Consider the following 14,695-nt stretch of genomic DNA (forward strand, 5'->3'; position numbering starts at 1 on the left):
TTCCGCCTGGTTACTGCAACACAAACCATGAGAAGAGCTGGTTCTGGACAAGCAACAATGCTGGAAGAAAGAGGAGCTTTGTCATTCAGCGCACGCAAGGTGCTTGTATAATCAAATGTATACAGTTACCAGAAGATTAAGAGGAATAATTGTAGCAGGGTAAAAATGCTGGAGATTCTCATGTGACCCCTGGAGACCCCTCCCCCACCTTGTCTCCTGCTGCCTCCCCCCAACATCCCAGGATGTCTTTATTTCTCATGTCATCGCTGACAGTGGCATGTCACAATAACATGAGCCTCCCCTCAGATGGCGGTCACCTTGACAACAGTGGCATACAGAGGGAATTACAACATGTCTGTGGCCCTGTCGCAATCACAAACTGCAGCACCTTTGCCCTTGAAACCAAGCAATGTTGTGCTGAAGATTTTATTGAACTGGTGAAAGCATAACCAATTTATGATTTGGTTAAGCATTTTTTTGGTGCAGTGCCCTGGCCCCGGCTAGACAGCGCGTCTGAATCAGAACCTCGTCAGGGGGTGCTAAGGCAACAACGGAGGGTTGCTGGATCCTTAGCACCCCTACTTCCCGCGACTATGGAAGGGAGTACCCCAAAGCTCTGTCCTAGGCGCCACATGTCTAAATCAACATAAACATAGATGAAGCAACAGGAACCTCTCAACCATTTTAGATGAGTCATCCCAATTTGGCGCCCTTGCAGAGTTTGTGTCGAATGCATTAAAAGTACATGTTCTTATTCTTGAGATTTCTATTCTCGTTACATTTCTAAAACAAACGTGACATGGTTCAGTGAAACCCTCCTCTATAATTTCATCTAGATACTTGTGTCGCCATTTTCACGCTCAACGAAAAATCCGGGACCTTCTTACTAATGTCTGTGATTGGTTTACCGGTTCCTTGAAGAACCCATTGAATAACTTTCAGGGTTGATTTCTGAGAGGTTAGGTTCTTGAAGTTGTTTTTGGAGGAACAATTATGAGTTCTTTAAAACACCCGTGGACATCTACCCTTGATGAACTCAGTGGTTCCCCCACAGCTTCAATCTGAAGAATTCTCAGAGCATTTTCTTTTCGTAAAATGTTTGCAGTTGTTTCTTTCTCTCAGCATGCTGTTATTGGAAATACGTTTTTCTTGCCTTGCTAAATAAAAAAAAAAGTTAAATAAATAAAATGATTAGGACATAAACAGGGTTTACTACTGCAGGTGTTATCAAGTGGATAAGAGCAGCACATATCTCACATTCAGACCAGGGAATACCAGCAGGCTCCTCACCACATATGGACCATGTATCAGGGAACAAGAAAAGGAACCAGGCAAGCCTAGTTCTGCCAGCCCACGATTAGAAAGGATGAATGTTGTTGCCCAGCTTGGATTTGATCCGCAGTTTACTATGTGACAGACTGTGTCTTTAACCACTACGCTATTTAAACAGTGAGTGTTGTGGCATGTTATACGTGTGTAGACATGTGGCGTCTGTTCACTTCTTGCATTGTCAAACCAAATAGTCGAAACTCCAGGGTTCTCAAAACTAGTTCCCTACAATAGTTAACATCCAAATCAACAACAGGTATAACAGGATCAATACACTACATTCAACACTTAAATTAGAAAAGAGATTACTGTAGATGGCTTGCTAATAGCTATAAGGTACCTATACTGAAAACAATGACACACATCGGTCCATGGCTGGTTAGTTTCTTTAGAAGACAATGACAGTTGAATTGCTGAACCCTGGTTGCCTACGTGACCGTCCATGTCTCTAACCACTATGCTAGGGGTAACAAGGGGTAGTCAGTCAGTCAGTCACACTCTCTGTAAGAGACATTCGCTCTTCTTGGCTAGTTCTGCTTACGCGGTCCAGCAAAAACCCTAGTGGACCGCCGGCCTCTGCTGATGGAGACCTTGGACATTCACACAGAGTCATCCTGTCAGCATGTTTCATGTGAATAGAATGGTTCAAGCTTGCCCTTCATGAATGATTTAGGTGCTGGTCTACAGCCCCGACCCCACACTAGCAATATTGAACCAGGCATCCCACTGGCACACATCATTTAACGACCGAAGAAAAGGCACCAAACCTCACCCATACCACCCCTACTGTCCTCATCACTGCTACCCTGTTCTAAAAGCACAGCCAGAAGGAAATCAAAACGTCAAAATAATGAGCTGAACTTGTTCGTACGTAAAAACAGGCTAAAGGGATTGAGTGAAAGACCGACTAATACTGCCTTTCATCCAACAAACTAGCTGTCAAAGTGTAATCCTAAATCGTGTGTGTGTGTGTGTGTGTGTGTGTGTGTGTGTGTGTGTGTGTATATACACACACACACACACACACACAAGTAATACGCTCAGGCTTACTTGAATCCTTCCAATAGTTTTTCATACATGTCAATGCACACTGCAAGGTAAAACTATTATTAGGGCCCGTTTAATTTATATTCGTTTTTCTGAGTAACGCTCAAACAACCAGAATTCATTAAATGACGTGTTCAGCATGACTCCGGGGAGATGCAGGGGAGCGCAAATATGGCAATAATTATGTAATAAAACAGCACATTTTACAATCAAAGCGTTTAGCTACAGCACTCCATTCTTCACGTTCATGACGTCTGGTGGGGTTTCTGGGAGTCTACGTTTTATTTTTGCTTTTGAATTTAAAAGAACGCACAATGTTTTTGCTCAGGTTCCAATAATGGTCTGTCCAGCCTCGGGCCAAAACACCTCTCAAAATGCAACCACTTTCTGTAACATCATTCAGATGTGGCCTGTAAAGCCTGGTATTCACATCATGCCATTGTGTCTTAAGAGTCTCTCAAAGTCAACTCTCTCGGGTCAGAACAGCCGAACAAGGTCTTATCTGGGTCCAGACCTGGTCCAAATGGTCCCGGCGGGTCAAAGTCCGGTCTTGGCAGTTGCCCCCCAAACTGCGTAGCCAGGTCAATCCCTGCCCTCCACCCCCTTGAGACATGCACGCGAACCGTGCCAGCAGAACACTTAAGGACCAGCAGTGCGTGCAAAGCAACTCTGCCAAGGCAATCAACATACCTGGGCTTATCTGAGCTATGGCCTCATTAGCCGTCTTCGTGCCAACTCAACGGACGGGTGAAGGAATGAGTCTCGGAAAATACCTAAAAGGACAAAACGGCACAATACACACCTGGGTGCCCACGAGGAATGAGATGAGCTACACCCCATTTTCTCCTCTAGATGCCCAACCCATCACACTGTGCCAAATCTCAAGCTTTCTGAACGACCGCTCGATATTTTCACAACGAGTCTTCGTAGTTATTGCACAACGGCTAAGGTGTGGAGTTGCCAGGGCCAGAACAGGTTTAGAAGGTGGGGGAGTGATGTGAGGTGAGAAGCGGGGACCTCCTGAGGCAAACTGAACGGTGCCCAAGCAGAACACGCCAGGCAACAGACACCCCCTTAACACAGCCACAGTCCTCACAGGGCTGTTCAGAACGAGAATCCACTGGCAGACGTCAGAGCGACAGCTCCAATCGATTCATTCTTGTCAGCGTATCCACAAGTACATCCATCCTTCTTTAAAAGAACTAATCTACACGCCCAGACCCAGCACTGCCTTCATGGTACTAGGGAGCGTGGACAAGGCTGGGAAAAGTTCCCCTTTTCCAGAGAGGAAGTGTGTTACTTAAGCTGTCAGTCGCTTTGTAACTGTGACTACAGTCATGGAGACAAATGAGGAGGCTGGGCGAGAGCACAAGGACACAGAGAAACTGGCATGAGGAAAAAAGAAAAGCCATTCCGGTTCAAATAAAATGAAAGGATTGAAATTCCCTGGTTGAAAAGCTCCAATCAGCGATCGAGTAGGTCGGAAAGACATGAGAAAGAAAAAGTCTCACTGAAGACTTCAGCCGGGAGGAGTAAGGAATAAAACAGAGAAAAGATGACATGGAAGAGTGAGAGGCCATCATAAAGATGAGGATGGAGACCGAGAGAGTGACTGGATGAAAGAGAGAGAAGAACAGACGGTGCCGACGCCAACGATGCCAGAGTGTTTTGGAAGTGAACACGCCGTCAGCCACTGCTGAGGTGAAGCACTGGGCAGCGGCGTACAAGGGTTGCAATCATGCACCATGTCATTAGGGCCACTCTCTTCCTGCCTGCAGCTCCCAGGACATTCTGTTCCCTCCGTGAACGAGGGAAGAAGTGAAAACGCTCCCCTGCACTTGATGCGCCTTTGGGAGACCAGCCTCTGGTTCTTGTCGTACTATTCGTTTAACAGTCAATCCAGCTTGCTGTTTCGTTAACAGCAGGCTGGATTGATGCTCATCTTCACAACCTCATCTTCCGGCCTCATCTTCACGAGGTCGTCGGTCGGTGTAATAGAAGCGAATGAACAAAAGGCTGGAAGTATGGGACTCTTGGCCATCGTCAGTTGCTCTGCTGGATCCTGGCAGGCTAGCGGAAGCCACAAGATGGGGGCAACCTGATGCTAGTGCTGCAGTTTTTTTTTTTTCCAAGAAAAGGGGAAAACCATCCCATAATGTTCGGTTTGGTTGTTTCCTGTGCTGTCAAGTCACTGCTTCTAGCTTTCTTTTTTCTTGCTTTTTGGAAACATTTTCAAAAAAGTAATGGTAGGAAGTTTGATGTTTCATTAGAACCGTGGCCTGTAGCTGTGCATAAAACTTTAAAAGGCTTTACTACTTGAGAGTAATAGTGGCCAACAGCTACAGTTGTGCTCATAAGTCTGCATATCCTGGCAGAAAGTGAAATTAGATTTTGGACTGATCATACAAAAAAGAAAAACTCTAAACTATTTAAGGACAGTGATCAAGCCATTTATTTTCACAGTTGTTTGCTTCCTTTTCAAATCATAATGATAACAGAAATCACCCAAATGGCCCTGATCAAAAGTTTAAATACTCTTGAATGTTTGGCCTTGTTACAGACACACAAGGTGACACACACAGGTGAAAGTTGTAATTAAATGTGAATTGCCCACACCTGTGGCTTTTGAAATTGCTATTGGTGTCTGTGTATAGTCAATAGTCAATGAATTTGTTAGCTCTCACATGGATGCACTGACCAGGCTAGATACTGAACCATGGGTAGCAGAAAAGAACTGCCAAAAGACCAGCGTAACAAGATAATGGAACTTTATAAAGCTGGAATAGGACATAAAAAGCCTTTCAAATGCCAGTCAGTTCTGTTCAATCACTTAAGAAGTGGAAAATTCTGGGATCTCTTGATACCAAGCCAAGGTCAGGTAGACCAAGAAAGATTTCATCCAAAACTGCCAGAAGAATTGTTCGGGATACAAAGAAAAACCCACAGGTAACCTCAGGAGAAATACAGGCCGCTCTGGAAAAAGACTGTGCGGTTGTTTCAAGGAGCACAATACGAGGAAACAAAAATGAGCTGCATGGTCGAGTTGCTAGAAAAAAGCCTTTACTGCGCCAATGCCACAATAAAGCCCAGTTACAATATGGCCGACAACACCTTGACACGCCTCACAGCTTCTGGCACCCTGTAATTTGGAGTGACAACACCAAAATTGAGCTTTATGGTCATAACCATAAGCACTATGTTTGGAAAGGGGTCAACAAGGCCTATAGTGAACAGAATACCATCCCCACTGTGAAGCATGGTGGTGGCTTACTGATGTTATAGGGTTGTGTGAGCTCTAAAGGCACAGGGAATCTTGTGAAAATTAATGGCAAGATAAACGCAGCATGTTATCAGTAAATACTGGCAGAGAATTTGCATTCTTCTGCACGAAAGCTGCGCATGGGACGCTCTTGGACTTTCCAGCACGACAATGACCCTAAGCACAAGGCCAAGTTGACGCTCCAGTGGTTACAGCAGAAAAAGGTGAAGGTTCTGGAGTGGCCATCACAGTCTCCTGACCTTAATATCATCGAGCTACTCTGGAGAGATCTCAAATATGCGGTTCTTGCAAGACGACCAAAGACTTTGCATGACCTGGAGGTATTTGCTAAGTTGAATGGGCAGCTATACCACCTGCAAGAATTTGGGGCCTCATTTTTTTTCTTTGTAACCATGTTTTGTTTTATGATTATACCATTCTGTGATGACTTACAGTTGAATGTGAATCCCATAAGAAATAAAATATATATTTTCTTTGCAAATGGTACATATATTACCAATTGTCCAAGGGTATGCAAACCTTTGAGCACATCTGTATATACAGCTCTGGAAAAAATTTAGACCACTGCACCTTTTTCATTCCTTTCCAAAAAAGTTGAAAAGGAAGGTTCTGAGTGAGGAACAGAAGGGTTCAAATTACTGCAAATTGAATGCTTCTGATCCTCACTCAAAACATGCCTTTTCTACTTTTTTTGGAAAGGAAAGAAAGGTGCAGTCGTCTCTTAATTTTTTCCGGAGCTGTAGATGATGCAACTCATACAATGGTAAAACAAATGTGTTTAAAACTTTTTTAAAATACGTCTGTACTCAGGAAACATGTCAAATAGACATCTGCTACAAATTAGAAAAGGAGATTAACTTGTCTTTTTTTTTTTCTCTTTACTTGAAGGCATCTCAGGAACCTGCCTGGACGTGCAAAACACGAGCCAAGACACCTTGCACGTATAGTGGAAAAATATATGATAAAATGTTTATTAATTGAACGAACAACATCTTAATCATTTAGTAAAGAGTTTTCAGCAGTTTAAGTTCTACTGTAGCCAGGGTTCACACAGCTGATGCTCCTTCTGGGATGACAATACTAGCTACAGAGGCATCTCAATGTATGTTTTCTGTTAGGTCTCTGTGGCATTTTGGTCTCTCAGTGTTTTTCTGTCCCTTGAAGGAATGAAGGACAGAAGGTAACAATCAAGAAACTTTATTACTGACTGTGTTCACTTTCCATGTTCCTGATAACAGCTGTACGAAGGATGGAAATGTCAAGTCAACACTGAGCTGTAATGTTGCAGAGTGTTTGGGTCCCTTTAAAGATTATTTTTATTGATTTGCTCACGTTATCATAACAGGATTGACAAACAAACCAACTATGCTACAAACCAACAACGAATCATAAAATAGGAGAAACACACAAAATGAAGAATTCTTCTTCATAAAGGCATATTTGACAGAACACACTGGTGGCTAAAATCCAGAATTTTTAATTACCCGGTGGGACCCGGTGGGAGTCCATATACTGAGGAGGTGGGACCCCTTAAAAATGTTTGCACTGTTCCAATTGCGTTAGTAAGCATTTTATACCACACCCCCCTCATGCCGTAATAAGTACACTGTCCCTCAGAGTCTCATTTTTAGTGTGCGCTCGATTCTTGAATTGCAACTATTCAACATAATCCTGATTTAAATTTGGACTTTCTAAGAAGAAACCGGTCCCGTCTAGCTACCTCTTCAAGAAACATTTTGTGTCAAGTCAAAGCCGAAGCGTACGTCTTCCCAAGTACAGAAGAGAAAGAGGGACAGAATGGAGGAAAGAAAGAGGTTATTATATAGTAATAAATATGCACATGGTACCGGAAGACCAGTGTAAATCACAGTAGTTATAATCAGCTGCAACAGTCTGACACAGTGTGGGTGAGTGTCTCCATGGACCCAGTCAGCTCCACCCACTTTTTCAACCAGCTGTGTGTGTGTGTGTGTGTGTGTGTGTACATCAGATGAATGTCTATTTGTTTTACAATACTTGTAAGGACCAAAAGTACCAAGTACAGACCATGGAAAATTTGGCAAAGTGAGAACATTTAGCCTCTCCTTACAAACAAGAAAGAAAAGTACAGGCTTAGAGGTTACGGGTACAATTAGGGTTAGGTGTTAGTGTTTAGATTTAGGGTTAAACGGGGAGGTTTGGATTAACGGTTAGGGTTTGGGTTAGGGAAAAGCCTATTCTATTAATTACAATAGATCGTTGGTTCAATGTGCATGTGCGCCCACGTGCAGGTGTGTGTGAGATCCACGTCTGCTTGCCCTGACGTGTTTGTAGGCTACACTGTGTGTGTGTGTGTTAGTAAAAGGGAAGGGGGTGACAGAGACAGATGGAGAAGGACAGAAAGAAAACTAGAAGAATGCTGGTATTATTGCGTTGGTATCATTTGACTTTCACAGTCTTTCATAGTTCTACTCAGGACCTGCCAGAACCGAGTGGTGAAGTCCTTACAAGGCCATAATGAACAGGGACCAAAACTATTTTCCCTGGGGCCCATTTATTTCCCCTCCTGTCCTCCCCACCTCCGCTCCAATACCACCCAAAAAACCCAGAACCCTTCCTGCTCTGTCCTTGACCCGGACCCACTCAGGGTCCACTTACATCCAGCAAACCTGAAAGGGAGACAGAAAGAGACAGAAAAAGAGACAGAGAGCTAAATAAAAAGTGTATACAGTTCTTTTTGTGGATTGGAATCATCAGGAAGGACATAACAGGAAAGGAGTATATTTAACTGGCCAGTGTCTCATGACGTCAAATATGACCCATTATTACTGACAACACAGGCGAGAAGACAACAGAGTGGATGAACATAAGCGCTGAAATGAGGGGTGGGTTCTCGTCAGCCTTCACACGACAGAGGACTTCCTCCTGAAATGTCCAGCACGATGGAGGACGTGTCTTTACACAGAACCAGTACAACTCCAGAGGCCTGCAGCAATGAGAAAGTACGTGGCCTCCGTCAAAACACGGCACCAAAACACCACCCTGTTGCTAGCTAAACCCCTGGCAACAGTAGTCCTCACAGACAGATATATGGAGGTCTGGCAAAGCTCACAGACAGACTCCTTGATGGAGCAGGGGGCTGGGGCGAAGTAAAATCCAGACAAATCACTGACAACCCCCCCAACCCACCTTCTGGCACACCAGTGGCAGCAGATGGAGAACATCCGAGGCAATCTGCGGCCCGATGTAGCTGTGATGTCTGCAGACTCTGACGTCGTGTGTTTACAGCGACTCAACAATCGCCGCCGATTCTCCCCTCAGTGCCTCTCAGCTCCCAATCAAAACATCTCAGAATGTCGGCAGAGGCACTTGGTAAAAACGGCGTGTCTGAGAGAACTGGGCTGAAAAACCAACCAGGACTACAGCGACTGGAGATTCAGCTCATGAGTGTCATGGACATTGTAAACAGTAAGTAGGTCAAGACAGAACCTTGTTGTTACCCACGTAAAAAAAAAACAACTGTCCGGCATTGGAAGGATTAAGTCGTGACACGCAGACACCAAACGAACACCAGGCTGTTGTTCTTAGGCCACGGTGGAGTCAGACAGACCACATGTTGGCATTCGTATGTGGGCGGGAGTCAGGCTGAGGTCACAGCCACTGATTAACAGGGAGGAAGTGTAAAGATGATTAATATCAGGGCTGATGGATCACTGCCCTACACTGGAAAACACCTGTGTGACTACCTGCTGTCATAACGGCAGTGACAAACTTACACAGGATGACACCATTTTAGGACACGTCGGGAATGCAGAGCATGTGTATTATCTACTAGTGTGTGTGTGTGTGTGTGTGTGTGTGTATTAATAAGTTGTAAAAGTAACACGTAGAGGAAGTGTTTCACCCTACACCTCCCTCACGACATCATCCAGTGCAGTTAAAGGGAAAACAGAGCAGAAGCAGCAGACAGACTCAGAGGAAGAGACCCATTCTCATTCCTAATTCTATGGATTTCATGTTCATCAATAGTAAGCCAGCTGAAGGGCCGATTGCACATGTCCACCATAACCAACAGGTGAAGTCAACACACACACACACACACACACACACACACACACACACACACACACACACACACACACACACACACACACACACACACACACACACACACACACACACACACACACACACACACACCACACACACACAGGTCAATACCTCCAACACCTAAAACATATTCTCCTCATGACAGTCCATTAATTCGCAGACTGATTGCTGACTGCTTGGCAGGGCAAACAACGAACGTGCTGTTCAAACACAAACGGGAGGGGCGGGGGGGGGGCTGTGGAGATCAGCAGGGCTTTGTTCATTAGGCGCCAAACGGACCAGAGAAGGAAGGAACCGTCTGGACATCGTCCAATGAGAAACACTATCACACGATGCCGTTTTGCTAGGGTGTGTGACCAGAACGTTTCACGTGCACCGTGCCATCCTGGTGGAGGCGAGAGGCTCTCCGCAGGAGAGATAATCAAGACCAACTGCAGACTGGTGGCCAATAACGTCCTCCGTTTTTTTAATCCTGGTTACGGTTTCCCGGTGGAGGGTGGGGCAAATTGTCTCAGATCCGCCCCCAGGGTTGATGTTGGATGGAGTGCCTTGTCTTTTCAGGCTCTGGTGCCTCCTAGTGGTAGGTTTGGCACCTGCATGCTCAATCAATGGTTTTAGACCTGGAGAACACGCACTCCTCCAGAGCTTGTTTGTCAGCCAGTACTTCCTGGTTGAATGAGCAATGTGAAGCGGAACGGCTTGGTGAGATTTGCTATGCAGGACATGTCTCAATTGGTGACTCGCAAATCTGCTGTGGAGAATGTGGAATTAAACGTGACATAATTCAGAACAGAGAAACATTTGGCAAACAGTTTGTTACCAAGTTTGTATTTATTTTTGGACACTTGTAAGCTGACTTGTGTGTCGATGTTAGAGTAAAAATAATTCTGAGTGGTAATAAAAGTTTGGGGTCCCTACAAAGTAAAACAGTGCGTGCGAGTGAGATAGAGAGACAAAAACACATATTTGCCAACTGGCAGCACACTGAAGAACTTTGGCAAACAAACGGTTTATGGAGGAAGGGACACCAGGAGCACTTCCTCTTTCCCTCCTTCAAAACTACAGCTCAGACCCTACCTCCCACGCACAGCCTGACAACCATTAACACATTAACAGTCGATCAGGCATGCTAATGAAACAGAAAAATGGCAATTCTGACTTGGTATGAGACTAGAAAGTCACAACCCTGAATATTCTCCACAGGATGAAGCACAAATACATTATAATGTAGCACAAATACATTATAATGAAGCAGCTACACAAGCATTTCCACATAAAAGACTAGATGGCAACTCCAGAGTTGACAGGAACTACTGCAGCGCACAGTAACTCAAGAGTAAAACTGATATTAATGCCCTCTTTCCCAGTCAAACTAATTCCTTAAAATGGTGGATCGATATTCTAGATCTAAAACAGTAAGACGATGCTCCCCTTTCTAAGCACTACCATCCATGAACATCTTTAAACTCCAACCTCCTTCTCCTTCCTCTAGCCCCACCACAGTAACTAGCCCACAGGGATATGAGGGCCATTTAGATGGATGGACCACTCAACCAGCTTTTTTCTCCTGGTACTGTCCACACCCAGGTTGACTCACGGACTCACGCCCTAGAGGCGCATCTATGGTCAATATGCTGTCTGTAGATATGGAGGAGGATGACAGTGGGTAAGTGATTAAATGCAATGTCTTCACTCATGAGTCAGGTCATTTTCCCCATCGAGTAACGCTTGCCGACCACATCGAACGCATTTCATATTTTTGTTGCCTCGCATCTGTGAAGAATAATTTATTCTTATCGTACCGGGCACACACACACACACACACACACACACACACAATCATAACAAATGAGCCGCGACGCATTACGGGAGGGCGGGCTAATGTACAGTAGAGGTCCAACAGGCTTCAATAACTAGACCAGCAGCTCAAGGTTACAGCACAGATTAAAATAGAGAGGCTACCAGGAAAACGGTTGAGATTGTTGGGCAGTTTGTGAAACATTGGGATATGACAGGGAGCGCTGGTGGGTGTATATCTGTATGCACGCGCACGTGTCAGGTAGAGCGCAACAAGCGCTCCTGCTAGTTATCAGGAGGTGAGTGAGTGGGACTAGAAAGGAGAGCGATGCCCCCAGTGTGCTTCAAATGCTCCATCTCTTGTCGGGAAGCCGGCTTGTTGCTGGTTGGCGCAGCAGAGAGCTGGCAGCAGAGAGCTGGCATCAGATAACTGCTGCGGCTACAAGGCGGCACTGTGGGAGCTTCACATTCACTGCGTCTCCTGTGGAGGGGGGGGGGCCCACAGAATGCTGAGCACAGCTCCGCCAGACCAGAACACTGCAGGAGGAATGCAGCATTCATCATCACACGACAGAGGGAGAAACTGAGAGAGAGCGAGGAGAGAGAGCGAGGAGAGAGAGCGAGAGAGGAAGGGAGAAACAGAGAGAGAGAGAGAGAGAGAGAGAGAGAGAGAGAGAGAGAAACTGAGAGAAAGAGCGAGGAGAGAGAGAGAGAGAGAGAGAGACACAGGATAAGAGAGAGAGAGAGAGAGACACAGGATAAGAGAGAGAGAGAGAGAGAGAGAGAGAGAGAGAGAGAGAGAGAGAGAGAGAGACACAGGATAAGAGAGAGAGAGAGAGAGAGAGAGAGAGAGAGAGAGACAGGATAAGAGAGAGAGAGAGAGAGAGAGAGACAGGATAAGAGAGAGAGAGAGAGAGAGAGAGACAGGATAAGAGAGAGAGAGAGAGAGAGAGAGACAGGATAAGAGAGAGAGAGAGAGAGAGAGAGAGACAGGATAAGAGAGAGAGAGAGAGACAGGATAAGAGAGAGAGAGAGAGAGAGAGAGAGAGACAGGATAAGAGAGAGAGAGAGAGAGAGAGAGAGAGACAGGATAAGAGAGAGAGAGAGAGAGAGAGAGAGACAGGATAAGAGAGAGAGACAGGATAAGAGAGAGAGACAGGATAAGAGAGAGAGAGAGAGAGAGAGACAGGATAAGAGAGAGAGAGAGAGAGAGAGACAGGATAAGAGAGAGAGAGAGAGAGAGAGAGAGACACAGGATAAGAGAGAGAGAGAGACACACACAGGATAAGAGAGAGAGAGAGAGACACACACAGGATAAGAGAGAGAGAGAGAGACACACAGGATAAGAGAGAGAGAGAGAGACACACAGGATAAGAGAGAGAGAGAGAGACACACAGGATAAGAGAGAGAGAGAGAGACACACAGGATAAGAGAGAGAGAGAGAGACACACAGGATAAGAGAGAGAGAGAGAGAGAGACACACAGGATAAGAGAGAGAGAGAGAGAGACACACAGGATAAGAGAGAGAGAGAGACACACAGGATAAGAGAGAGAGAGAGACACACAGGATAAGAGAGAGAGAGAGACACACAGGATAAGAGAGAGAGAGAGAGAGAGAGAGAGAGAGAGAGAGAGAGAGAGAGAGAGAGAGAGAGAGAGAGATAATGTTAAGGAAGAGCTGCAGTGGTTTCTGGGTACTGGATGGGGTTACATCCAGCTTGTAGCCAGGGGAAATTACGTCACACCAGCCTCACTCCCCCGTTCCTTCCCCTCCCCCATAATGCAGCAGTATTTAACTCCTCCCACTCTGACCCATATACTGGTTGAAACTGGCAGATTATGGACCTGATAAGCACCTACACGAGGAGGCAGTGCTGGAAATAATTTCTGGAAAGAACGTCACAGTTCAGTCTCCACATCACTGGGCCTGGGTTATGGACTTCTGCACCGTTTACAATATAAAGGTGCCTCCTGCTAATTGGGAACCTTTTGAAAGAAAAATGTGGTTGTCTGAGTAAAGTACATGCAGTTAATCAAATGGATTCTGAATGATGAAACAACAGGGATTACTATGAAAAAACACATTGATGTCATATAAGGAAGTCAAACAGAGTCCAAATGAACACTTCACATTTTCATACCATAAAGTTGTGTAACACTCAGAGTCAATGTTTACGATCGCCGTGTTTGTTCTTCAGTTAACAGATGACATGGAGTCATTCTCCAGGTTGTTCTGAAACAAAGGTTTTGTCTGTTGTTAGGAAAAAGTTGCTACAAAGCACACACCTGAACGCCAACTCCTTTGTATGCGAACTAAAATGTCCTAACGCTCCATCAACATTTCATAAACATCAAGTAATGTTTGCAACAGAGCAAACAATTAGATCGTGCTCTAGCCCAGTGATCTAGAAGGACCCTTTCTGGATTGCCTGAACAACAACCACCGTAATTGTGGATGCAGGGTTGTGGTTTGAAGGAAACCACTACAAGTGTTTGTTTGAACTGCTCAACGACACAGAAACCAAGGAGCAGCTCTTCCCCAAAAGGGAAGCCCTGTTCACTCCTGTGAAATGTGCACATGTATAATCAATGCCATCAAATGAGAGGTCACACACAGGAATAACCCAGTGGAAACCAACTGAGGAATGGCCCATGACTATTTAGAGTCAAGAGGAGAACAGGACTCAAGGTTTCATCCTACAGAGTGTGTTAAAGACTTATCTGTGGTGTCCACTATGTTTGAGCTGTCACCTTACGCAGTGCATTCAGAGTCAGCCTAAGGCACTAGGCCAAAGCACCAGTAGCTACCACATCAAATGAAAACACTCTCCTCCATGCATATTTTCAGCTTTAGCTCCAATACAGACGGTGTCCTCAAGCACCATCGTCCAGTCACCATGTTTTCATTTCTACCCCAATAAACAATACAAACAAACGGTGTGTATGCGTGTGTGTGCTTGCCACTCCTTAGTGAACCAAGGGTACAGGGAAGGAAGTGAGGCGCCGGCTTTAGTACAACACTGCCCAAGCCACCAGGAAACAGGCTCACAAAGGGTTCAGAGGTAAAAGGAGCAGCCTTGGAATCCGGAACATTCCTGCCACATTCTCACAGCGTTTCCTATTCTCACTGAGCAGCTGGACTGAAACACTGGG

The 14,695-nt window shown here is 45.2% G+C and overlaps 1 protein-coding gene across 4 annotated transcripts in view; it reads right to left on the bottom strand.

Moving 5' to 3' along the window:
- Positions 1-14,695, bottom strand: part of luzp1 (leucine zipper protein 1) — a 48,210-nt gene that overhangs the window by 16,988 nt on the left and 16,527 nt on the right. Inside the window, exons 3-4 of one of the 4 annotated variants that reach the window (XM_010879642.5) lie at positions 13,684-13,775; positions 13,403-13,528 (exon numbers count right to left, since the gene is read on the bottom strand). The exons of 2 other annotated variants lie outside the window; for them this stretch is intronic. The gene's annotated coding sequence lies outside the window, so the exon portion shown is untranslated. The remainder of the gene's footprint in view (positions 1-13,402; positions 13,529-13,683; positions 13,776-14,695) is intronic. One more of the 4 variants, XM_010879641.5, reaches the window with a different exon arrangement.

Source organism: Esox lucius, chromosome 15 (assembly GCF_011004845.1).
Source record: "Esox lucius isolate fEsoLuc1 chromosome 15, fEsoLuc1.pri, whole genome shotgun sequence".
Lineage (NCBI taxonomy): Eukaryota > Metazoa > Chordata > Actinopteri > Esociformes > Esocidae > Esox > Esox lucius.